General features: G+C 45.4%; 1 protein-coding gene and 1 pseudogene across 1 annotated transcript in view; one reads left to right on the plus strand and one right to left on the minus strand.

Moving 5' to 3' along the window:
* The window catches only part of LOC144697420 (uncharacterized), a 45,004-nt pseudogene extending 32,416 nt beyond the window's left edge, over window positions 1-12,588 (minus strand).
* LOC144697113 (uncharacterized) overlaps window positions 1-25,947 on the plus strand; it is a 425,270-nt gene that overhangs the window by 23,992 nt on the left and 375,331 nt on the right. The gene's annotated exons all lie outside the window — the stretch shown is intronic.

Raw genomic sequence — 25,947 nt, forward strand, 5'->3', positions numbered from 1 at the left:
CTGGTGTGTCAGCAGGATGGATGAGGTAGTGAATCCCTTCCCACGCCCAGGGCAGGTAAATGGCCTCTACCCAACGTGAATTCGTTGATGCTTCAGCAGGTCAGATGACTGGGTGAATCCCTTCTCACACTGGGGGCAGGTGAATGGTCTCTCCCCAGTGTGAATTCGCTGGTGTACAGTGAGGTCAGATGATCGCCTGAACCCAGTCCCGCAGTGAGAGCACCTGAACGGTCTCTCGTCAGTGTGAACACGTTGATGGCGCATCAGTTCCTCAGAACTTTTATAGCACTTTCCACAGTCTGGACATTTAAACGGTCTCTCCTCAGTGTGAACTCACTGGTGACTCAGCAGGTGGGCTGAAATAGTGAACCCCTTCCCACACTCAGAGCAGGTGAACGGTCTCTCCCCAGTGTGAACTCACTGGTGTGTCAACAGAGCGGATGACTGAGTGAATCCCTTCCCACACATGGAGCAGATAAATGGCCTCTCCCCAGTGTGACTGCGTCGATGAGTATCCAGCTTGGATGGGGAAATGAATCCCTTCCCACAGTCCCCGCACTTCCATAGTTTCTCCCCAGCGTGTCTGTGCTTGTGTCTCGATAGGTCAGATGATTGGCTGAAGCCTCGTCCACACACACACAACACACATATGGTTTCTCCCCACTGCAAATGGTGCTTTTTCCTTCCATGTTCAAAATCCGATGATATTCAGCTTACGGCAAATTGGGCGACTCTGTCAAGTCCTGATGTGATGTTTGGTTTGAGTTTCCTGGCTGCAAATCCTCTCCTTCTAATCCCCTGTGAAACTGATATAAAACAGAAAAAAAGGGGAGTGAGAGAGAACCCACAAAAACACAAAGACAGGTTGTGAAATTGAGCTGAATGAATCTGATAATTTGTGGGGCTGGCACTGGAGAATAGTGACCATGAAAACTGCTGGATTGTCATAAAAACCCAACTGGTTCACTGATGTCCTTCAGGGAAGGGAACTGGCCACTCAGTCTGGGTCTACACAAGACTCTGGGCTCTATGTGAGTAGAGAGACAGAGAACTTTGACAGAGCCTCCCAAACCCTCAACCTCCACGACCCAGAATGACCAGGGTAGCAGATGTGAACACCATCAGCTCCAAGTTCCCCTCCAAGTCACACACCATCCTGACTTGTCTGACATCCAGTACTGGATGAGCAGAAATTTCCTTTATTCAAATATTGGGAAGACTGAAGCCATTGTCTTCGGTCCCCACAAAAAACTTCACTCCCTAGCCCCCAAATCGATCTCACTCGGTGAATGTACTATACTTAGATTTCCAGAAGGCATTTGATAAAGTGTCACATCCCATGAGTGAATTAAAAAAATGAATGGCACAAGGTTAGTACAGGTCAGAGGCTATGAATCGTGAGATGAGTAACTCACCTCCTGACTCCCCAAAGCCTGTCCACCATCGACAAGGCACAAGTCAGGAATGTGATGGAATACTCCCCACTTGCCTGGATGAGTGCAGCTCCCACAACACCGAAGAAGCTGGACACCGTCCAAAGCAGTCCGCTTGATTGGCACCACATCCTAAAAAACATTCACTCCATCCAGCACCGATGCACAGTAGCAGCAGTGTGTACCATCTACAAGATGCACTGCAAGAATTCACCAATGCTCCTTAGACAGCGCCTTCCAAACCCACGACCACTACCACCTAGAAGGACAAGGGCAGCAGATAGATGGGAACACCACCACCTGGAAGTTCCCCTCCAAGTCACTCATCATCCTGACTTGGAAATATATCGCCGTTCCTTCACTGTCACTGGGTCAAAATCCTGGAACTCCCTTCCTAACAGCACTGTGGGTGCATATGGGACACCTGCCCTTATCAATTGAGGCATAGATTACAAAAGTATGGAGGTAATGTTGGAGTTGTATAGAACCTTGGTGAGGCCACAGCTGGAGTACTGTGTGCATTTCTGGTTGCCACATTATAGGAAGGATGTGCTTGCACTGGAGGGGGTGCAGAGGAGATTCACCAGGATGTTGCCTGGGATGAAACATTTAACTTATGAAGAAAGGTTGGATAGACTTGGATAAAAACAAAAAGCTACTGCGGATGCTGGAAATCCAAAACAAAAACAGAATTACCTGGCAAAACTCAGCAGGTCCGGCAGCATCGGTGGAGAAGAAAAGAGTTGACGTTCGAGTCCAACATGACCCTTCAACAGAACTGAAGTAGAAGTTACTGCTTGCTTGCTTGTCCACACAACCACCCCACCCTCAACTTCTCTCTCCCCCCGCCCCCCACCTTAAACCAGCTTATATTTCACCCCTCTCCTAACTATACTTCAGTTCTGTTGAAGGGTCATGTTGGACTCGAAACGTCAACTCTTTTCTTCTCCACCGATGCTGCCAGACCTGCTGAGTTTTTCCAGGTAATTCTGTTTTTGTTTTGGATTGACTTGGGTTGTTTTTGTTGGAGCAGAGAAGACTGAGGGGGCGAGCTAATCGAGGTGTACAAGATTATGAGGGGCATGGACAGGGTGGATAGGGAGCAGTTGTTCCCCTTATTTGAAAGGTCAGTAACGAGGGGACACAAGTTCAAGGTGAGGGGCAGAAGGTTTAGGGGGATGTGAGTAAAAACCTTTTTACCCAGAGGGTGGTGGCCGTCTGGAATGCGTTGCCTGGGAGGGTCGTGGAGGCGAGTTGCCTCACATCCTTTAAAAAGTACCTGGATGAGCACTTGGCACGTCATAACATTCAAGGCCATGAGCCAAGTGCTGGTAAATGGGATTAGGTAGGTAGGTCTGGTGTTTCTCACGTGTCAGTGCAGACTCGATGGGCCAAAGGGCCTCTTCTGCACTGTGTGATTCTGTGATGTACCCAGCCCCCTCCACACTGGGCAGTCATAGATTAGGAGCCTGGGTCTGAAGTGTGACCAGGCATTGAGGAGCAGGCCTTCAGGGGCTGCAAACCTCTCACAATGAATATAAACATGGCCCATGGACTCCTGTAGGCTGCAAACATCACCTGCAGCCTGGGGGTGGGTGAAGCTGTTTAAAAATGTGTTGCCTTGATATCTTCGACTCCCAGGCACTGGGACCCGGTTGGTAACAATCCCTGCAGCCCCACCTACTCACGTTTGCATCACCAAGACAACGCATGCGCTTTGCTCCCCGCTGAACCAAAATGGCGGCCGTTAACTTGCGCTTGTTCGGAAAAAAGAACCGGGATGCAAACGGGGGTATCTCAGGGTCTTATTCGAGGTTTGGAGCCTTTGCGACGTGTTTAGGAACCCTCCCCGTCCTCTCGCCGTCTCTATCGCTCCCTCCGTGTTTTCACTTCCTTACCGGTTTGGAGATAAGACAGACAAAGAACTCCACATCGCCGTTATGGCGCATGCTCCAAACACTGAGCGGTACTGCGCCTGCGCACTGTTCGCCTGTGATGGGGAATAGGGGACATTCACCACCGCGGGCGATGCCGGGTAAGGTCCTCGCCATCGAATGTCCTAATTGGCGAATAATGAGGCTTTTTTGCAACGATGCGGGGACTGGGGCGAGTGTCGGGCAGTCAATAAAATTAGCAACCAAATTAAAAAGAAGCCCAAGTGCACAGAACCTCCATTATCCACCAAAAAGAAGGGAATTGATGGTGAATTGCATATCCCCCAAAGTTTTACCGAAACAGCAGCAATGACGCGGAATCCAATCCCTCCAGTCAAATGTGAACTCAGCAGATGGGGTGAGTGAGTGAATGCTTTCAGTGAGCAACTGTCAGGATTGTTGCCTTGTGGATATGGCTGGTCGTGTATTTTTAGTTATGCTGTCACACACCCGTAACACAGAAATCTTGGAAACAGGCTGCAGCTCCTTTTTTCTCATTCATCACAGGATGTGGGTGTCACAGGCAATGCGGGCATTTATTGCCATCCCTAATTGCCCTTGAGAATGTGATGGTGATCTGCCTTCACGAACTGCTGCAGTCCATTTGAATTTTACTTTCTCTGAGTGGTTTTAATACACCAAGTAGCTTATGCACCATCTCAAAGGGTCAAGCACATTGCTGTTGGTCTGGAGTCACCTGTAGACCAGATGAGATTGGGATGGCAGGTTTCATTTCCAAGAGGATGTCAGGAGACCAGTTGGACTTTTATAATAATGCATTCGTTTCATGATCACTGATAACAGTTTTATACTTGATTTTTATTCCAGATTTATAGAATTAACTGAATTTAAAACCTCTAACCGTTGTGATGGGATTTGAACTCACATCTCCAGATCATTATTCCTTCTAGATTACTAATCCAATAATGTAACCACTATGTCTGGGCATGTCATCAGAATGCCTGAATTCAGATTGACAAATAGGTGCTGTACTCAGAGCTACACCAGGAAGGCCCTTCACATGGGGCCAAAGGAAATTTTCAAAGACAACTTCAAGGCCTCTGTGACATTCTGCTCTCTTCACAGAAACACTTGGGAAGCAGATTCCCAATTGCCTCCTAAATGTTGATTCATCATCCATAAACTTTTCAGTCAACAAGAGCTGCCACTGAGAGAGACGAACAGAGAGAGCAGCTGCTCGAGTCAACAATCCATCACCAACTCAACTGGCCAACAACCCTGATGTCCTCACTGCAGGGAGAGCCTGCAAGGCTAAAATAGGGCTCATTAGTCATCTGTGAACCCACAGCTAACTTTGACATCCCAGTCATCCACAAGAAAAAATCATCCTTGACACAAGGGATTACCGATGGATAACCACAATGTTATCGCACCCTTTTTCTGGGGATTGAATGTTAGTTATACGATTGTAGCAGCAGTTAACAGCCTCCTGTGGACTCCTCCATGTGTTATCTTAGTGCAGATTTGAAACAATTTATTTTGAGTGTGCTTATGTTAAATGAGTTAATACTGATTTTATAAACCAATGGTTAGACCTCAGTTGGAGTGCTGTATTCATTTCTGGGCATCACACTTTAAACAGGCTGTGAAAGCCTGAGAGAGGGTGCGAAAGAGCTTTGCTAGAATGGTACCAAGGATAATAGGCTTCAGTTATATGGAGAGACTGGAGAAATGGGGATTGTTTTCCTTGGAGCAAAGGGTTAAGAGGGGAGGTGGTGGCATAGTGGTATTATCACTGGACCAGTAATCTAGAAACCTAGGGTAATGCTCTGGAGACTGGGTTCGAATCCCACCAAGTTCTCATGATGACGATGAAGCCATTGTCGCTTGTTATAAAAAACCCATCTGGTTCACTAAGAAGGAAATCTGCCATCTTCACCTGGTCTGGCCTGCACTGCATATGACTCCAGACCCACAGCAATATGGTTGACACTTAAAATGCCCAGAACATACACCACATGGACTGCAACAGGTCAAGAATGGCAGCTCACCACCACCTTCTCAAAAAAAAAGATGCAATAGCAGTTTTCAGAATCACACAGTGTAGAAGAGGCTCTTCGGCCCATCGAGTCTGCACCAACATGTGAGAAACACCTGACCTAACTAATCCCATAGCTTTGAATGTTATGATGTTTGTCAAAGCAATCATGAATGGCTTTGATAAACTAAAGAAAGAGGAAGGATCTCCAGCAGCAGAAAAATTGTTAACCAGAGGATACAGATTTCAATTTTTTTTTTTAAGCAGTGTGTTGTTGTGATCTCGAATCCACTGCCTGAAAGGGTGCTGGAAGCAGATTCAACAGCAACATTCTTAGGAGAATTGAACAAATACTTAAAGGGAAGAAGTATTCAAGTTTATGAGTAACGAGCAGGGGAGTGGTACTAATTTGATAGTTTCACTAAAGAGCTAGTATAAACATAATGAGCTGAACACCTTCGTTGAATTCCTGTACCATCTGAAAATGATGGCTGATGATGCACCCAGAATGCTTCAGATGGTAGAAGGTGGCCGATCAACATCAACAGGAAAACAACAGTCAGATTTTTCTCCCTTTCTTTCGTGAAGGTGCTGTGTGATGGTGAGGTTCAATCCCAGTCACTGTTTCCCCTCTTGTACCTTGCCAAGTGGTAATTCTGAGCTTATGACCCTATACTGTGAGCTATAATAACGGTATTTTATTCAAGAAACAAGTTTTCAGACCAAAGGCTGAATTGCAGTGTGACTTACATGAGGAAATTCACATATAGACTAAATAATCAAGTTAAAAACATGGAAATGTGACAATCAAATACCTGAAACAGGTTCCAGTTGAAAACTGGCAGGGAAAATGTTTCCAGTGATAATAATAAAGACAGACACCAGAAATGGAATTAAAGGCAGGTTATTTTCGAATAATAACAGTGGCAGAGTATAAGTGTAACAATTACAAACACAGGGTCTAATACAGTAAGAGTGCAGATGGGGCCCAAAGGAGGAACAGCAAAGGTTTGGCTCACTTTGAGTGTAAAAAATAGTGTTTGTTCCAATAATAAGTTAGGTTTCAGTGTGTTAGTGAACCCATCATTGGATCCAATGCGATGATAATACAGTCAGTATCTAGTGCACCAAAACCAAAGATTGGATCTCATTGGATCTGAGTGAGTCATGGCCTATTGATATATCAATGTGTTGCCTAATGTCTAATAACAGAGCCAAGGATCACTGCAATGTGAATGGGATGGGTTTAGTTTAATAACACAGACCCGGTCTAGTGGAATGGGAACTGATGTCAACATTGACTAATTGGTGACACTCTCACCCCGAGTCAGAAGGACTCTAATGTTATGTGGATAATATTTGTGTTAAAAGTTTCTGTGTTATGGTGAGTGTCACAGGGAGGTGTGTGATAAAATTGGAGTGGAAATGTCTTCACAGAGACACGTTTGACTGACTCCACCTGACTGAGAGCTGTTATACCCAAGGGGAGGGCAATGACAACATGGGGAACTCCAGAGATTTCTGATATCTGAGGTGAAAATCGTGCATCTGTTAGAGGAACTGAAAAGAATCAGTTCCTTCTCACCCTTGCCTGCAGTTCCCGAGTTACACAGACACACAGGAAACAGATCTGACAGCTTGTAGAAACTTCTGTTTGAGACACATTATGATTGAAAAGATCAAATGTTAAAACCTCAGGAGAGGAAAATTCAGAATGTTAAAGACGAGTGAACCCTCCAATTAGTCCCATTCACTATAACTCTGCCAATTTTCCCCTCTTCGAGTATTGATCCAATTCCCTTTGAAAGTTGTTATTATATCTGCTTCCAACCCCGTCAGTGTGTGCATTCCAGATCACATCATATCACTGCGTAAAAATATTATCATCACCCCTTCCGATTCTGTTGTCAAATATCTTAAACCTCTGTGTACTCTGGTTACAAACCTTCCTGCTCCTGGAAACAGTTTCTCCCTTTCGACACTATTACAAATCCTTCCTCATTTTGAACACCTCCATTAAATTTCCCCCTAACCTTTCCTGATCTAAGAAGGACAGCCCCTGTTTTTCCCGCTCAAAAGAAGCGTCAGATTGGACTCGAAACCTTAAATCTGTTTCTCTGTCCACAGATGCTGCCAGACCTGCTGAGTTTTTGCAGCATTTTCTGCCGTTCGCTGTTTTTCCTTCTTTAATCAGTCAAAAACCCTTCATGATATTGAACATCTCAATTAAACAGGAACACACTGACATCGAGAGAGATATCAAGGAAAGGAGAGACAAAGACAGAGAAAAACTGAGACACTTAAAAAAACAGAAAGATGAGGTGGTGAAAGATAAAGCTGAGAAATAGAGGAAGAAAGTAATACAGAATGTGAGAGAATGATATAAAATGGAAAGGAGCAGGCTATCAGTTCCTGGCTGTGCAGAGCAGAGGGAACTCAGTAACTGATTCACAGACATGGCCACATATGTCCGGGAATGGAGACTCTGACCAGAAACAACAGGCTCATTTGTAAATGTCACCGCAATGTGATCTGTGTGACTCTGCCCTGACTCTGTGGCCAGATACAGATGTTGTCACCAGATTGTGGCCCCCGGGTTTATTTTCTGCTCAGAAGTGAGATGTGCGGTTTGGAACTGGCAGCAGAGAAACAGGAAGTTGTGTTTGCTGAGAATGAAACTGCAGGCGTCAATTTCATGTTATCACCATGAACAGTCTTCCTGCCTGTGAGGGTGAACTCACTCTGACAGCATCAAGAACAACCACACAGATTGCTGCCGGTCTCAGCATTACATTCACCTCCATTCCCATTTTAAAGGTTTAAACACATGAGCTTATTTAGGCTTTTAACATATTCACTGAGGGTGGAAATGAGCTGATGGTTATCCTTGGGAGAAATGAAGGGAAATTATATTTTAAAAATTTTTTGCCAAAGAGGATTATCAGAAAATAGGAGATTTAAAATGAATTGAGGCCTATTTGAGAGTGAGAGAAAAAAAGAGAGGTGAATGAGTCTCTGTATGTTAAGCGCTGCCTCAGACAGAGAAGAGAGGTTAAGTGTGTTAGGTTCTTTCTCAGAAAGAGAGAAAAGAAAAATTAAGTGAGTTTGGGCGCTATCTGAAACAGAGAGAGATTAAGTGACTTTGTGTGAGAGAGAGAGAGAGAGGTTAAGTGAGTGTCTGAAAGAGAGAGAGGAGAAAGGTTAAGTAAAATAAAAGCAAAATATTGCGGATGCTGAAAATCTGAAATAAAATCAGAAAATGCTGGAATTCAGCAGGTCTGACAGCATCTGTGCAGAGGGAAGCAGCATTAACATTTCGAGTCCGTATGACTGAAGAAGATTGTACGCTCTGAAGGAGAGTCATACGGACTGGAGAGGTGAAGTGAGTTTGAGGACAGATGTGCTCATATTGGTAATTGAATGGTCAGTGTGAGATTGTTTTCTAAACAACAGCACCCCAGAGAATGGGTTCCAGATAATTGACAGTGCTATTAAAAGATTTGCAAAGATATTACATTTTGATTAATTGGAAATAAAGGAGTAAAATACTTGGCGTGGATAAGTACTTCAGGAAATACATTGCAAACGTAAAGAATGATGTGTACACAAAGAAACAAATAGGCGCGCGCGCGCACACACACACACACACACACACACATTTTGTGTTGAGCTGGTTTTAGTTGTGTCTGTTAACCAGATGATTGATTTTTAATTGGATAGCATTAGGATCCTGCAGCAGTCCATTTGACTGAGGAGACAGTTCTAGATTCTGTCTGACACAATCAGTGGGTCAGGTGGAAACTAAATAGAAAATCCTGCAGGAAAAATAATCCTTAACATTAAAAATCTATCTGAGCAATTGACTCAGTACTATGCCAGTGTGAATTAGTAAACTTTAACACAACAGAGTTTGTCACTAAATAGTGTAAAATACAGTGCATTAATGCTCACCTTTAGTCTTGTCCCTCAATACCAGTTAATCTCTGGGAGATTGTTTCAAGATTCACCCCATCCTTTCGACACAAATATTACCCACATAACACTAGAGTCATTAGAAATTGATGTGTGCTTCCCACACACTGTCCTTTTAAATATACCTCACTCCTCCCAGCCTTTGACTATCAAAAACGTTAATAGCTGCTGATAGCTATCAGTGAGATTAAATTTATACTTGAAATGATTAAATCTTCACATGCAAAATATATTTTGTTTTATTCTTTGATAGGATGTGGGTGTCTCTGGCAAGGCCAACATTTGTTGCCCAACCTTAACTGCCCTTGAACAGAGTGGTTTCCTCGGTTATTTCAGAGGGCAGTTAAGAGTTAACCACATTGCTGTGGGTCTGGCCTCACATGTGGGCCGGACCAGGTGAGGACGGCAGATTTCCTTCCATGAAGGACATTAGTGAAGCAGATGGGTTTTTACAACAATCAAGTTTCATGGACACTATCACTGAGACCAGATTTCAATTGCAGATTTTGAATATCATGATGAGGTTAGAAGCCTGGTCAATATGCTCAGGTTCTGAAGGTGAAATCCACAATTTAGAGATTCTGAAATCAGTGTTGTCACTGTAACCAAGCTGCTACTAAAATGTTTAAGGAGCTAAGGTGAAATTTTACATCTATAGTTTGACAGTAACATTGGTTAATACCATTACTGTTAAACTTCCAGATAATAAAATCACAAACAGCAACTTCAAGCAGAAGGAGCAGAATAAACAAGATGGAGAGAAACACGACAGCCTACAGGCGAGTACCACATAGAGCAGCTTCACACACCCGGGGACAGGGTGGGTTGGCGCGCCTGGGGGCTGGGTGAGCTCGTGTGCCTGGGGGTGGGGTGGGTTGGCGCGCCCGGGGGCGGGGCAGGGTGGCGCGCCTGGGGGCGGGCGGGTTCATACACCCAAGGCTCACTGGGAATGATCAGAATAAGGAAACCGCCCAGAAAACTACCAATAGGAATCTTCAGCTGAACACATCACTCATTCTTAAAGGGGCGGAAGGGGTCCTGACACTGTGAAGTTAAAGGGGCAGACACAGCTTCAGCCTTCTCTCTGTTACCTTTTTGATAGTTAAAGGCTGGTAGGAGTGAGGTATATTTAAAAGGACAGTGTGTGGGAAGTACACAACAATAAAACTGGGAATTCTTGGACATACGCTGCAGGTTGTTCTTTATTTGGGAATTATTGTCCCAGCAGTTAACAGCCTCCCGTGAACTCCTCCAGTTTCTAGTTTAATGCAGATTTTAACCCAATAAATTTCAGCATATTTCGATTCAGTGACTCGGGACTGACACACAAACACGTTGAAACATTTTAGACTTATTAAGAACCATTTTCCATCTGGAAACTAAAACCTGCTGTTTCACTTTCAGTCAGGAACAGATCACGATTTTACACCAATCTTTGATTTGGCAGCACGTTTCCAGCATTCACCACTGTTCTTCCTGACTCTAAACCCAATTGTAAAAGAGCCTTCTGTTGTGTGTCTAGGAGCTCTGAACCATGGAAGAGAGCAGCTGAGACACATTTCTTACACACCTCAGGATTCACCCACATTGGGATTGTGCCGTCAGTGAAAAAAGATGAGAAAGACCAAAGTGTTGTTTGGGGGTCCCTCAGTGTGACCCTGAAGAACTGTGTCCAGGCTGAAGTTCTGTTCCTACCGTAAGATCCTTCCCCAGATTGTCCTTTCTGACTCCAGCCAGGCGATGTTAAACACTCAGGTGGGGAAAAACAAAAATCTACAAACAAAGCTGATTTATTTCACATTTATTCAGAATATTGAATCTCATCAGCAGGTCAGGACAGTCAGAATGAACATGGTTCAGTCCTGATATGATTAACAGCATCAACAGGAGTAGAATCCAAATCTTGCAGTCGCTTGTGAATCCACTGGTGTGTTCGCAGGTGTGATGATTGAGTGAATGCCTTTCCGCAGGCATTACAGGCGAACGGCCTCTCCCCACTGTGAACTCGCTGGTGTTTCAGCAGATAGGATGAATGAGAAAATCCTTTCCAACACACAGAGCAGGTAAATGGCCTCTCCCCACTGTGAATGCTCTGGTGTGTCAGCAGGTTGGATAACTGAGTGAATCCCTTCCCACACACGGAGCAGGTGAATGGCCTCTCTCCAGTGTGTACTCGTTGGTGATTCAATAGGTTGGATGACCGAGTGAATCCCTTCCCACACACGGAGCAAATGAATGGTCTCTCCTTAGTGTGAACCTGTTGGTGTGTCAGAAGGTTAGATGAACGGGTGAATCTCTTCCCACAGTCAGAGCAGGTGAATGGTCTATCCCCCGTGTGAAGTTGCTGGTGTATCAGAAGGTTGGATGAATTAATAAATCCCTTCCCACAGTCGGAGCAGGTGAACGGCCTCTCCCCAGTGTGAATTCGCTGGTGATTCAGTAGGGCAGATGGACGGCTGAATCCCTTCCCACAGTCGGAGCAGGTGAATGGCCTCTCCCCAGTGTGAGTATATCGATGTGTTAGCAGATCTTTTTTGCTTTTAAAGCTCTTGTCACAATCAGAACAATTAAAAAATTTGTTGTCAGAGTGAACAAGTTGATGTGTCAGAAGGTGGGATGATTGAGTGAATCCCTTCCCACACACAGAGCAGCTGAATGGCCTCTCCCCTGTGTGAATACGTTGATGTATCAGCAGATCTTTTCTGCATTTAAAACTCTTCTCACAGCCAGAACATGTAAACGGTCTCTTATTAGTGTGAACAAGTTGGTGTGTAACAATGTGGGAAGACCGAGTGAAGTCCTTCCCACACACAGGGCAGGTGAATGACCTCTCCTCAGTGTGAACTCACTGGTGTGTCCGAAGATTGTACAAATGGGTGAATCCCTTCCCACAGATGGAGCAGGTGAACGGCCTCTCCCCAGTATGACTGCGCCGATGAACTTCCAGTTGGGATGGGAAATTGAATCCTTTCCCACAGTCCATACATTTCCATGGTTTCTCCATGGTGTGGGGGTCCTTGTCTCTCTCCAGGTTGGACGCTTAGTTGAAGCCTTGTCCACACACACGTGAACAGTTTCTCCCCACTGTGAATGGTGCGATATTTTTGCAGACTGTGTAACTGCTTAAAGTTTTTTCCAAAGTCAGTTCACTCGAACACTCTCACTCGGGTGTGTGTGTTGGTGCTTTTCCAGTCACACCGATGTTTGAAAGCTTTTCCCAAAGACAGAACAGACGAACATTTCTCCTTCCACATTCAAAAGCTGATGATATTAAGGTCCTTATGAATTCAGTGCCTCTGAAAAATCTTGATGTGATGTTTGCTTTGCGTTCTCTGTCTGCCAGTCACCTCCGTTTAATACCCTGTAAAACGAGTTTACAAAAGTCATCACTTTAAATCCAGGACAGAAATTCTGAACAGACAATTCTAGTTTCTATGGAACATCTTTTTTTTCTCTTGTTCCCCCAAAGCTGTAAAGCCCCGTCCCACACACTCTACCCCCGCCACCCCCGGGCTGAAATCCAAACCCATCTCACCATCTTCACCATTTCTTTCCTCCACTCCCAGTTTTCTCCCTCCCTCTCCTCTGCCTGGGTTCAGTTCTCCAGCTCCTGTGTCTCTGATTCAGGGTCTCAGGCGGGAACCCAGCTGCCGTCGGGCGGGAGACAGGAGGGGGGACCCTCCCGGGTGGGTCTTACTCGGACCCTGAGTCCGTCCCCCCAGTTTCTGAGCCCCCGGGCGGCCCGCGGTCTCCCCGCAGTTTCTGAATCTCCCGCCCCGGAGCCTCTCCCCCTGAACCTGGCTCTGTCACCGGGAAGAAGCCCCGGAGCTGCAAATACGGGGCATGGAGGCTGTGATCCGGGATTGCGGCCTCCACCGGGTGGGTTTCTGAAGCCTCTCCCCCGCGTCCCGCCGGCTCCAGTCAGTTTCCGTCTCCCTGCGGCTCCGGCACCAGCCTGTCCGACCTAACCCAACACCCGCACTGCGCATGCTCCAGCCAGAGCGGCACTGCGCCTGGGCAACAATCGCCTGTTGTATAGATAGGAGACATTCCACCTCTCAGTGAATGCTGGGTAACTCGCACCGCCATTGACAACCTGTTTCATCGAATACAACATCATCTTTTGTGGTCCGATTACGATTTGAACCATGGATATAAAATGGTTCAGTCAGTTGACACAGCATCCATAGTTCTATTCTGGATTTGATTAACAGCAGGAAAAAACCCTCAATGTCAAATGTGAACTCACTGGATTCTTAGCAGGCAGTGTCAAAGTGTGTGTCTTTTCTCGCAAACAGAACATTTAAACAGCTCTTCATCACCAATTGATTGTATATCAATTGTTTTGAACTTTTAAAGCTGAAGTGTTAACTAGTGGAAATACTGAATAGATCCCTCCGCGCATATAAAGTATCTGAATGGTCTCCCTCTGACGTGACTGTGTTCTTGTGTCAGTAAATGGGATGACCAAGTGAATCCCTGTCTACATACAGCTGGTGGACGGTGTTTTTGTGGCGTGATTGTACCCATGAGTTCCCAGCTCAGACATGCTTCGCAAACTCTTAATATAACGATTTCCATATTCTCACATTCCCCTGGTCAAAGAAAAGCAAAAATGCTGTGGATGCTGAAAATATGCAATAAAAATAGAAAATGATGGAAATACTCTGTTATTGAGTAACTTCCAGATCAGAATTGACTTGAAATGATGTGTTGCAGCCGTAGCATTTGGAAGTTAGTCGGCACCAATGTGATCCACAACAACATCTGCAGTAAATGCAGCTCAAGGAAGGTCAGCTCAGAGTTGTTGAGCTGGAGCCTGAACTTTGGACAATGGGGAGAAAGTTGCCTGGACAATTTGATTCAGCAAGCAACCACTCACCTTAAGTTACATAATATCAGATTTAGTCTGTGGTCAGGGATGGGAGGGTGTGACTACTGGTGATACAGGTATGGGTATCAAGAAGGTAGCACTGGAGGCGCATTAGCCTTTGCACTTGTCCAATAAATTCAAAGTTCTTGGAGCCATGAGGACAGCAGCTTGACGTATGAGCAAAGTGACCATGGTACCGAGTTATAGGGGACCATTCAAGTTGGGGGTGGCGGGTGGTGGAGAGAACAGAATGTTGGAACAGTCGGGGACAGCAGCCAAGGGTGTGAGTCACAAATGCTGTGCAGCCTGCTCAGTAATGGATTTAAGGACATCTCCTCGGGCTGGAGAATAATGTGGAGAGGGAGGGAGAGGGCCCAGTTATCGTGGTTCATGTAGGTACCAGCTACATAGGTATTATCGTGTAAGAGGTTCTGTTTGGGGAGCATGAGCAGCTAGGGCCTAAATTAAAAAGCAAAAACAAAAGTAATAACCTCTTGATTACTATCTCATCCATCAGTAAATTGGCATAGAGTAGACAAGATCAAAATGTTGAATGTGTGGTTCAACAACTGGTGTGACAAGGGTGATTTGGAAGAACTCCTTCCGACTTTTATTAAACGGGATTGCCTGGGCGGTTATGCTATTAGGCTAGCAATCCAGTGGCCTGGATGTGTGTTTGGATCCTAACCTGGCAGGAGGGAATTTAAATTCAGTTCATTAAATAAATCTGGAATTGAAAGCTAGTCTCAGTGACGGTGACCATGAAACTATCTGATTGTTGTAAAAACCCATCTGGGTCACTAATGTCCTTTAGGGAAGGAAATCTGCCAATCTTAAACAGAATTACCTGGAAAAACTCAGCAGGTCTGGCAGCATCGGCGGAGAAGAAATCAGTTAACGTTTCGAGCCTTCATGGCCCTTCGGCAGAACTGAAGCATAGTTAGAAGAAGGGAGAAATATAAATTGGTTTAAGGTGGGTGGCGGTGGGGTGGGGGGTGGGGGGGGAGAGAGAGACATTGAGGGTGTGGTGATTGTGGAGATGAGCAGATAATCAAAAGATGTCACAGACTTTTGTCTGTGACATCTTTTGATTATCTGCTCATCTCCACAATCACCACACCCTCAATGTCTCTCTCTCCAACCCCCCCCCCCCCCCCCCCCAACCCCCCCACCACCCACCTTAAACCAATTTATATTTCTCCCTTCTTCTAACTATGCTTCAGTTCTGCCGAAGGGCCATGAAGGCTCGAAACGTTAACTGATTTCTTCTCCGCCGATGCTGCCAGACCTGCTGAGTTTTTCCAGGTAATTCTGTTTTTGTTTTGGATTTCCAGCATCCGCAGTAGCTTTTAGCTTTTTGTTTTTAATCTGCCAATCTTACCTGGTCTGGCCTACGTGTGACTCCAGGCCCCAACAATATGGTTGACTCCTAACTGCCCTCTGAAATAGCCTAGCAAGCCTTTCAGTTATACTCAAGGCAGCAGCTCGCCACCACTTTCTCAAGGAGCAATTTAGGGAAGAGCATTAAATCCTGACTTTGCCAGCGGTGCCCAAGTCCCGTGAATGAGAATAAAAGCTTGAAGGCGATCACTCTCTCATCAGATATTCAACTAGGGAAGACTGCATTATACGACTGAAACTGGGACAGGTCTTGGGGAATAGCAGAGGGGATCCTATTCTGCTACTATCCAGCATTATATCAGTCTCGGGAGTATCGGAATAGTTTCACAACACAATCTCTAAATTTGCCTCTGACGCCAAATTGGCAGGGGGTTGCTGGGGGAAAGAGTCAGTACTGAGGAGGGCTGCAACAAATTACAGGAGGACAGCAACAAACTTGCAGGATGGGAAAATAATTGGCAAATAAAGTTCAGCACAGATAAATATGAGTTAGTTCATTTCGGTAGGAAGAACAGAGAGGTCACTAATTACTTGGAAGATGGTAGTCTAGGTGGAGTAGAGGAACAAAGGGATCTCGGTTACAAATATGTCAATCATTGAAAACCGTGCCACAGGTTAGCGAGGTCGTAAAAATAAGCAAACAAACACCAGGCTTTATCTCTAGAGGGCTAGAATTGAAAAGTAGGGAAGTTCTGCTAAACCAGCACCAAACTGAGATTAGACCAGACTTACGGTACTGTGTGCAGTTCTGTTCACCAAATTATAAAAAGGATACAGGGGCACTGGAAAGGGCGCAGAGAAGATTTACAAGGATGATCCCAGAAATGCGTGGGTATACATATCAGGCAAGGGTTGGCAGGCTGGGTCTCTTTTGGAAAAAATGGAAGGCTGAGGGGTGACCTAGTAGAAGTCTTTAAAATGATGAAAGGTTTCGTTAAGAGTGGATACAGAGAACTTTTCCTCTTGTGGGGAAGAGCAGAACCAGAGGCTGTCAATATAAGACAGTCACCAAGAAATCCAATGGGGAATTCAGGAGAAACTCCTTTACCCGGAGAGTGGGAGAGAATGTAGAACTCGCTCCCACAGGGAGTGGTTGAGGTGAATAGTGTAGATGTGTTTAAGGGAAGCTGGATGAACACATGAGGGAGAAAAGAATAGAGGGGTTACAATGATAGATTTGGATGAGGAATATAGGAGGAGGTTCGAGTAGAGCATAAACAGCAGCATGGGCTGGTTGGGTCTTGGTCTGTTTCTGCGCCATATAATCCTGTGTAGTTTCTGACCAGTGTCTCAGTTCTTTCTGCTAACATCCTTCATGCCAAAAACCAACACATTTGCAATAGTAGGCAGAGCTTTAAACAGTCTTGAATAAAAATGGGGCTCATGAAATAATTCAGGAGCCACCTGCGAGCTTTCCTCATCACCGTCACGTACACGGGTGGGCAGTTTAAACCCACAACACTACACCAGTACTCTACTCGCAGTCTCAGATTTCTAGAACACAGTCAGGACAGTTTCTCTAGAACAGTACATTTTCAAACTGGCTCGGGAACAGGCCAGGCGAGAATTAGAGAGGAGGGACAACCGGGGGGATTTGTTAATCGTCCAACAGTCAATGACTGCCTAACAAACAGTGACCACAATACCACTGAATATGAGCTCCGCTTTGGGAGGGAGAGTCAGCGGGTGTATTTTGGTTGAGAGAATGATGAAAGTCAATATCAGTTACGATGGTGTGATTTTTAAACGGGGGTTTCCCTTCCTATTTACTTCCTCAATAATAAATTATTTCATGAGCCCCGTTTTTACTCACTATTGTTTGAAGGTCTGCCTGCTATTACAAATCTGTCGGTTTTTCGCATGAGGGACGTTAGCAAAAGGAAATGGGGCACTTGAAGGAAACCACACAGGATATAGGGCACAGAAACAGGCCATTCGGCAGCATAGGGAGAGGCCATTCAGCTCCTCGGGCCTGCCCCCCTCCCCCATTCAATAGGATGTCGGCTGATCTTCTGCCTTGACTCCACCTTCCCCCCCTATCCCTTCGTGCCCAAATTCCTATCGGTCTCAGACTTGAATAGACTTAGCGACGGAGCATCCACAGCTCTCGTGGGGGGTGGTGGGGGGTGGGGGGGGGGGGGTGGGGGGGGTGGGGGGGTGGGGGGGGTGGGGGGGGGGAGGTGGGGGGGGAGGTGGGGGGGGTGGTGGGGGGTGGGGTTGGTGGGGGTCGTGGTGGGGGGTTTAGAATTCCAAAGATTCACAACCCTCCGAGTGAAGGAATTTCCCCTCATCTCAGTCCAAAATGGACGACCCCTCACCCTGAGACTGTGACGCCCCCAACGACCCCCATTCTAGACTTTACAGCCGCAGGAGGGAAACAGTCTGTCAGCACCGACCCCGTCAAACCATCGAAGAATGTTCAAAGTTTCAATCAGATCACCTCTCATTCCTCCAAACTCCAGCGTTAACAGGCTCCCCTACTTCAATCTCACCTCATAGGACGGCCCTCTCATAGGGATTCACGGAATGAGTAAGGGGACCATTCTGTGCTTCACGCCCATGCCAGCATCCCAGGGATCAGTCTCGTGAACTCTCACTGCATCCCCACCAAAGGCAAGTCTCCTTAGTTAGCTGAAAACTTAGACTGAAACTTGTGCACTTGTGCTCCAGGCATGGTCTCGCCGAGGCCTTGTATAATGGGGGCAAAACTTCCTTACTCTTAAAACAGCATCTCCCTCGCAAGGGGAGAGCCGACATGCCATTCGCCGCCCTTTATTGCTTGCTGCCGCCAGCGGGGCGGCTTGCCGCGTTTCGGGTGTGGGGCACCCAAATCCTCCCACGCGCCAACATTGGCCAGGGCTCTGCGAGGTGGCTGAAGGGTGCAACGCCAAAGCAATTCGCTCTGGGGCGTCACCCTGGCTCCCTTTGAGTGAGGGGCAGTCGGCGATTCCCAAGTGAAATTGGCGCCGTTCTCCCTTTTGCCCCACATGCAATGATGATGGTGTGATGATGATGATGATGGTGTGTGTGTGCATGTAACTCCTGTCATTTCGTCTTACCTGGACCTTTGGTGCTCTGCGACCCTTTACTGCCTTATTTCAACTCCTCGGCCTGCCACTGGTCACTTGCCTACCTCCAATCTGAAATGCTTTGCTGACTTGCTCTAGGACTACGTCGCAACCTCTCCTACCTCTTAAAGCCTATCTTTCCTCTTAAGAGGGAAACTTTTCATTTAAGTCCAACAGTTCTGACATGCAGTCAGGGCCATATTAGTTGGCCAATGTTTGGGTGACCTTTGACCCTGCCTAAACTGGCATCCCAATGAGGTCCTGGCTGCCTTTTATTTCACTTTTTAAAACAAAGGGGAGTCTCTCCTGATCAGAGTAACCTTATTTCAAAAACAGCGTTCCCTCTTATAATGTTTTATTTCTACTTTATTCCATGACCAGCCCCTCCACCTCACACCCTCAAATGGTGTCGCTTCCCCCTCCATCTAATGGCTTAAATACCGGGTCGGCCGTAGGGAGGGGGCGGGGACAACCATCGCCACGCCCCCGCGACCAATCACGGCACGCGTTTCTGATTCGCCCATCACGCCACGGCGGCCTGCCGTCCAATCAGCTCCCCACCACCTCCAGACCCCGCGGGTAGTGGGCGGCTCGAGCTTTCCCGCCAATGGTCAGAATTCAAAATGAGGACCTCGTGGTTGGGTGGTTATTCAGCCCCTCCCGCCATTACAAGCCCCTTTCCCCAAAAATGCGTCGCAAAAAGGCATTAACATGCTGAAGGATATGGGGACCTATCTTCTCAAAAGACATGAAGATGAAGACATTAAGATGACTGAAAAAGAGAACATCTTAAAAGGCATTCGCAAAAGGAGAGCACATCTTCTTAAAAGGCCATGAGATTACTAAAAAGGACATATTTTCTCAAAAGGCATTAAGATGATTGATAAATAGAACACATCTTCCCAAATGACTGGAAAAGAGGACAAATGTTCTAAAATGCATTAAGATACAGAACATGTCTTCTCAGAAGGCATTAAGATGACTGAAAAAGAGAACATATCTTCTTAAATGCATTAAGATAACCAAAATGAGGACATATACAAACATATGAACTCGGAGCAGGAGTAGGCCACAAGACCCTTCAACCTCTGCTCCGCCATTTCAATAAGATCATGGCTGATCTGATTGTAACCTCCTCCTACCCCTGATAACCTGTCACCCCTTTGTCAATCAAGAACCTATGTAGCTCTGCCTTAAAAATATTAAAAGACCTTGCTTCCACCGCCTTTCAAATAAGAGAGTTTCATGACCCACCACCCTCCGAGAGAAAAAAACTCTCCTCATCTCTGTCTTTAATGAGCGACCCCTTATTTTTAAATAGTGACCCCTAGTTCTAGATTCTCCCACAAGAGAAAACATCCTCTCCACATCCACTGACCCCTCAGGATCATAAATGTTTCGATCAAGTCACCTCTTACTCTTCTAAACTCCAGCGGATACAAACCTAACCTGTCCAATGCTTCCTCATAAGACCACCCACCCATTCCTGGTATTAGTCTAGAAAACCTTCAGTGAACTGCTTCCAACGCACTTACAACCTTCCTTAAATAAGCTGACCAATACTGTACACAGTACTCCAGGTGTGGTCTCACCAGCCCTGTACAACTGAAGTATAACCTCCCTACCTTTGTATTCAATTCACCTCGCATAAACTATTACATTCTATTAGCTTTCCTAATTACTTGTTGTATCTGCATACTAACCTTTTGTGATTCATGCACTAGGACACCCAGATCATCCAGAATCTTAGATCTCTGCAATCTATCACCATTTAGATAATATGCTTCTTTTTTATTCTTCCTGCCAAAATGGACAATTTCACATTTGCCCACATTGTACTCCATTTGCCTGGTCTTTGTTCACTCACTTAACCTATCTATGTTTACCTCATTATGACCTCTTCACAGCTTACTTTCCTACCTATTTTTGTGTCGGCAGCAAGTGTTGGCAGCAAACCATCTGACCCTTCATCCAAGTCATTTACATAAATTGTAAAAAGTTGAGGTCCCAGCATTGATTCCTTTGGCACACCACTCGTCACATCCTGCCAACCAGAGGAAGATCCATTTATGGCTTCCATCTGTTTCCTGTTAGCCAGCCAATCTTCTATCCATGTCAATACACCCCTACACCCACGAGCTTTTATTTTCCACAGTAGCGTTTGTGTGGCACTTTATCAAATGCCATCTGAAAATCTAAGTACAGTACATCTACCGGTTCCCCTTTATCCATAGCACATGTGGCTCCTTCAAAGAACGCCAATAAATTGGTTAAACATGATTCCCTTTTCAAAGCACCATGTTGACTCTGCCTGATTGCTTTGAGTTTTTCTAACTGCCTTGCTATAACATCTTTAATAATAGCTTCTAACATTTTCCCTATGACAGATGTTAAGCTAACGAGCCTGTAATTTCCTGCTTCCTGTCTCCCTCCCTTCTTGAATAAAGGAATCACATTTGTTATATGCCTATCTAATGGAACTTTCCCAAAATCTGGATAATTTTGAAAAGCTTCTTAAAAGGCATTAAGATGATCAAATATCTCCTCAAATGCATGGAGGCGGCATATTATAAGGCATTAAGATGACTGAAAAAGACAGCATTTCTCAAAAGGCATTAAGATAATTGAACAAAGGAAAATATCTTCTTTAAAAGGCATTAAGATATGGAAAAAGAGAAAAACATCTTCTTAAGCAGCATTAAGAGGATTGAAAAAGTGGGCATATTTCCTTAAAAGGCATTAAGATGGCTAAAGAAGAACATAACCTCATCTAATTGCTGAAAAATTGGGAGGAAATATCGAAGGCAAGTTAATCAACGGTCAATGCCAGGATGGTTGATCAAGGCCAAATAATTGCCTCCATGTCCAAACAAGAGTTGTCTACACAGGCCATCAAGAGTCACTAAACTTTCTTGAGGTGCAACCACCCACTAAAAACTTAAATGTAGCCCAAAGAGTTTCGGGGGAGATGGCGGTGTAGTGGTACTGTCACTGGGCTAGTAATCCAGCGATCCAGGCTAACACTCAGGGGACACGAGTTCCGATCAAGAAGATTTAGCAGAAGCGATATATATTCAGAAACAGGAACCTGTCCTCTGCAGGCAAAAGGAACATGTCCAGGCATTGCGCCTTTTTTTGAATTAAACAAAAGCCTGGGGGGAAACAGTTCCCTTGGTGCATTGTCCAAAGTAACACCTTGACCAATCTGCTAAGTGCAAGACGAAAATCTTTGCAGCATGTCTCCTCAGCAATACACAACTCTTATCTATTCTAAACAATTTGGTAGTTATGTTGCCTTTATAAAGCACCCTTCATGACATCCCAAAGCACTTTACAAGTTAATGAAGTACTTTTTGAAGTGTAAGCACTTGCACAGGGGAAGCGGGGGAGATCTGAGGAAGAACTTTTTACACAGCGAGTGGTAATGAACTCACTGCCCACGAGGGTGGTGGAAGCAGAGACGATGAATGATTTCAAAAGGAAATTGGGTGGAAACCTGATGGAAATAAACTTGCAGGGGTACGGAGATAGAGTGGAGGGAATGGGACTGACTGGCCTCCCTTCTAAGCGGTAATGGCTCATTGACTATCATCAGTGGCCTTATACCCTACTATTGAACAAAATGTTAAAGTCTCTTTTCCTATATATATATCCGAAAACTTTCTACATAAATTTCCATTTGCTTTTTCAACCCATTAAAACTTTTAGCATACAAATTGAGGCTTTAAAAAAATTACACATTTCACGTGATTAAATTTATCCATAGGTTTTTTTTATTTGAAAGGGCCGACTTTTCACACGACAGCAGCACAGAAACAGACCATTCGGCCCATCTGCTGCATGCCAGTATTTCTGCTCCACATGAGCCTCCTCCTACCCCCTTACCACATACTTCTGTTCCTTTCTCTCTAATATCTCTCCAACTTCCCTTTAAACATATCTATGCTATCCACCTCAACTCCTCCTTGTGGTAGTGATTTCCACATTCTCACCACTCGCTGGGAAATGAAGTTTCTCCCGAATTCCCCATCGGAGTTTCCATTCAAAAGGTCTCAACCTCTTCCAGCACTTTGTGTTCAAGACTCGATATCCATTCACTTACAGCTGTATTTTCACTGTCTAAATATATATCAAAGGCTCCTTGGTAGCTGGAATATAATGGCACTGAGACAGATGAGTCACTGAATGTTCTGGTTCAACCCTTATCAGTGCGTGCATTCCTTTTCAAAACTATTTAAATGAAATGCTAGAGGGGAAAATTTTTAAATGTTTATTTGGATAAAATTCCTGTTTAATGTTTTGAAAGGAGGTGATTATTTGTGCAGTGATTTAACATCTCCTACTTGGGCAGCCCTTCAGGGTCGAGGATGACTTGCTTCCACTCCAGTCCAATGGGTTCTAAGATGGCTGAGAAGCCCAGCGTACGATCTGCAGACTGTGCCACATGCAGCGGCGGCTGGCGATTGAAGGGTGGGGCAGATGGCTCCTCCGCAGGTTCGTGCACTCTTTCGGATGTCTGGGCTTCACCTTCACAAAAGAACCTCCTCCATCTATTTTGGTCAGTCACAAGCCAGGGACTCCCACGAGTCGGCGTTACTTGGGGCGGGGCGGGGGGGGTGGTGGGGGGGTGGAAGAAGCGTCACCTGCCTCCACTGAGTTCTGAGTACAGCAGTTGCTTCTGGAGTCTGGTATCAGGCATATGAAAGACCTGTCCTGTGTACCAGAGTGGGTTTGGAGTGATTTGCGCCTCGCCACTGGCTTGGGAAGAGGAAGCTGGTGTTGGATGGCCTTTCTAGTTTAATAAACTGCAGGAATGATTACGCATAGTTATGCTTTTGAGGGATTCTACACAGAGGTGGTTGGACATTTGAGACTCATTTTTCAGATTTTTTTCCCCCAAACACACCATAGATTGGGAAGTCAAGATGCCAAATGTGCTGATGGTGTAGCATATTAAATCATTCTGCTAGCATAGACGCTACCCAGAGGGACTCATCAACTTGGTATTGATATTCTTTGTTCACCAATATGCAAACATTTGAGGTTTAGTCGTCAGAGTCCTCCAGCCCACTTCAAACTCGCAGGCTTCCCATCTAAAACGGAACCCAATTCTTTGGCTGCGATCTCACCTTAAATCTGGCCCTTCCAAAAGGGGCTTCCCTCAAGGAAATGTTCCCTCTTTCGCTTTCTTTGGAACAGAGGAGACCAAGGAGCAGAATGTAAGTGGTGTACAAAATTAGGCATTCTATCTGTAATGGAGGGCCATGATGCAGAGTGGATATGAAGTACCCATTTCCCTCAGGAGCTCTGTATGTCGATACGTGCGTGCAGGAGCTTAATAGGAGTCAGGTTGTCTTGAGGTTTTGAAAGATGTAAAGGATAGGGGTGTTAAGCTTGAGGTACAAGTAACTAGGTTGGATCTAAAGTTTGCATTTTTAGGGAAGTTTAGAGTTTGTTTGATTATCAAAGGGGAGTCAGAGGTACCAAAAAACATCTTTACATTTCACGGGAATTCCGTAAGTAGAGTAGTGGGGTTAGTATATTTTATTGACCCAAAAAGCAAAGACAAGACAGAAACATAAAAAGATTTTATATGTGGAAGGATTTGAGTTTCAAAGAGGTGCGAGAACAATGGAACTGGGATGGAAGGGGAAGAGTTTAGGATTAGAGATAGCTGGAGCTCTGGGCCCAGAGCAGATGCCATTTGAACCGGCAATCCAGTCAACAGAAAGTCCTGGTCTGCAGCAAGCAGTTTTATTCTGAAGTGGATTCCATCGTAGAGTGGAAGAGGGTAGAGGTCATGTGCTATGCCTTTATTAAAGCTACAACACTTTGCCTTGTGTAATATTACTGGATTTTATCGTTAACCATCTATAAAAGCGACTGTTGCCTGGAGGTGTTTACTTGTAGGTTTGACCAAGTAGAATTCTCTTTTTTGGGAATGTTTTAAAAAACATTAATGGTGTAACTAATCTTGTGTTTAAGTTTGCTTTTATTGTTGCTCATGAAACTTCTGGGATTTTAAGAAATAAAAGTAAGAGCGTTACTGGACTTCTTACTAAGATTGGTACATTTGCCTTTTTTGTATTCTGAAAACAAGGCATAGTCCATAAGACAAGTCTCCCTGAGATTTGGTTTGCACAGCAATTAACACCGGCTGTGGTTATAACAATGGAAGATGGTCACACTCCCAAGGACCTTCCGTGTAGCAAGGTACATGGAGCCAAATTACTAATGGACAACCAAAGAAATGGTTCAAGGATGCTTGTAGCCAAGACACGAAGGCCCTAACCATCGACAATTGCACCTGGGAGTCAATTCTTATCGGTTGGCAGGCTATGCCACAAGTGGCCAGTGGCAACAATCCCCAATGTCACTTGGCAGCTTCATGGTGCAGTGCCTGAGGCAGAACCTGTCACTTGGTGTACCTTTCTCTTTGAAGGCACAGTGAAGACACCCCTCTGAATGGATCATTTGCTACCTGCCCACCAGTGCCCACAGATTGACCTCACCAAGGGGAATGTTGGTGTCCTTCAACAACCAGGAGACAAATTTAATGTCATTTGCAGAAGGATTAGATGGGCATAGAATGAACTAGCCATATAAATACTGTGGCTACGAGAGGTCAGAGGCCAGGAACCATGTGACAAGTAACTCATCTCCTGACTCCAAAGCCTGTCCACCATCTGCAAGGCACAAGTCAGGAGTGTGATGGAATACTCCACTTGTCTGGATGAGTGCAGCTCCCACAATACGCAAGAAGCTCGACACCATCCAGGACAAAGCAGTCCCGCTTGATTGGCACCCCATCTACAAACATTCACTCCCTCCACCACTGACAGTAGCAGTGTGTACCATCTACAAGACGCACTGCAGGAATTCATCAAATCCCCTTCAAAGCACCTTCCAAACCCACAACCACCACCATCTAGAAGGACAAGGGCAGCAGACACATGGGAACACCACCACCTGGAAGTTCCCCTCCAAGTCACTCACCATCCTGAGTTGGAAATATATCAGCTATTCCTTCACTGTCATTGGGTCAAACTCCTGGAACTCCCTCCCTAACAGCACTGTGGGTGTATCTGTACCACATGTACTGCAGCTGTTCAAGGCAGCTCACTACCACCTTCAAGGGCGGCTAGGGATGGGTAATAAATGCTGGCCCAGCCAGCATAGCCCACATCCCATGAATGAATTTAGAAATTCATATGTGATGGGGTACAGGCAGCAACTTTATACACATTTATTGGATGTGGACATCGCT

The sequence above is a fragment of the Cetorhinus maximus genome, chromosome 23, assembly GCF_964194155.1.
Source record: "Cetorhinus maximus chromosome 23, sCetMax3.hap1.1, whole genome shotgun sequence".
NCBI classification, from domain to species: Eukaryota; Metazoa; Chordata; class Chondrichthyes; order Lamniformes; family Cetorhinidae; genus Cetorhinus; species Cetorhinus maximus.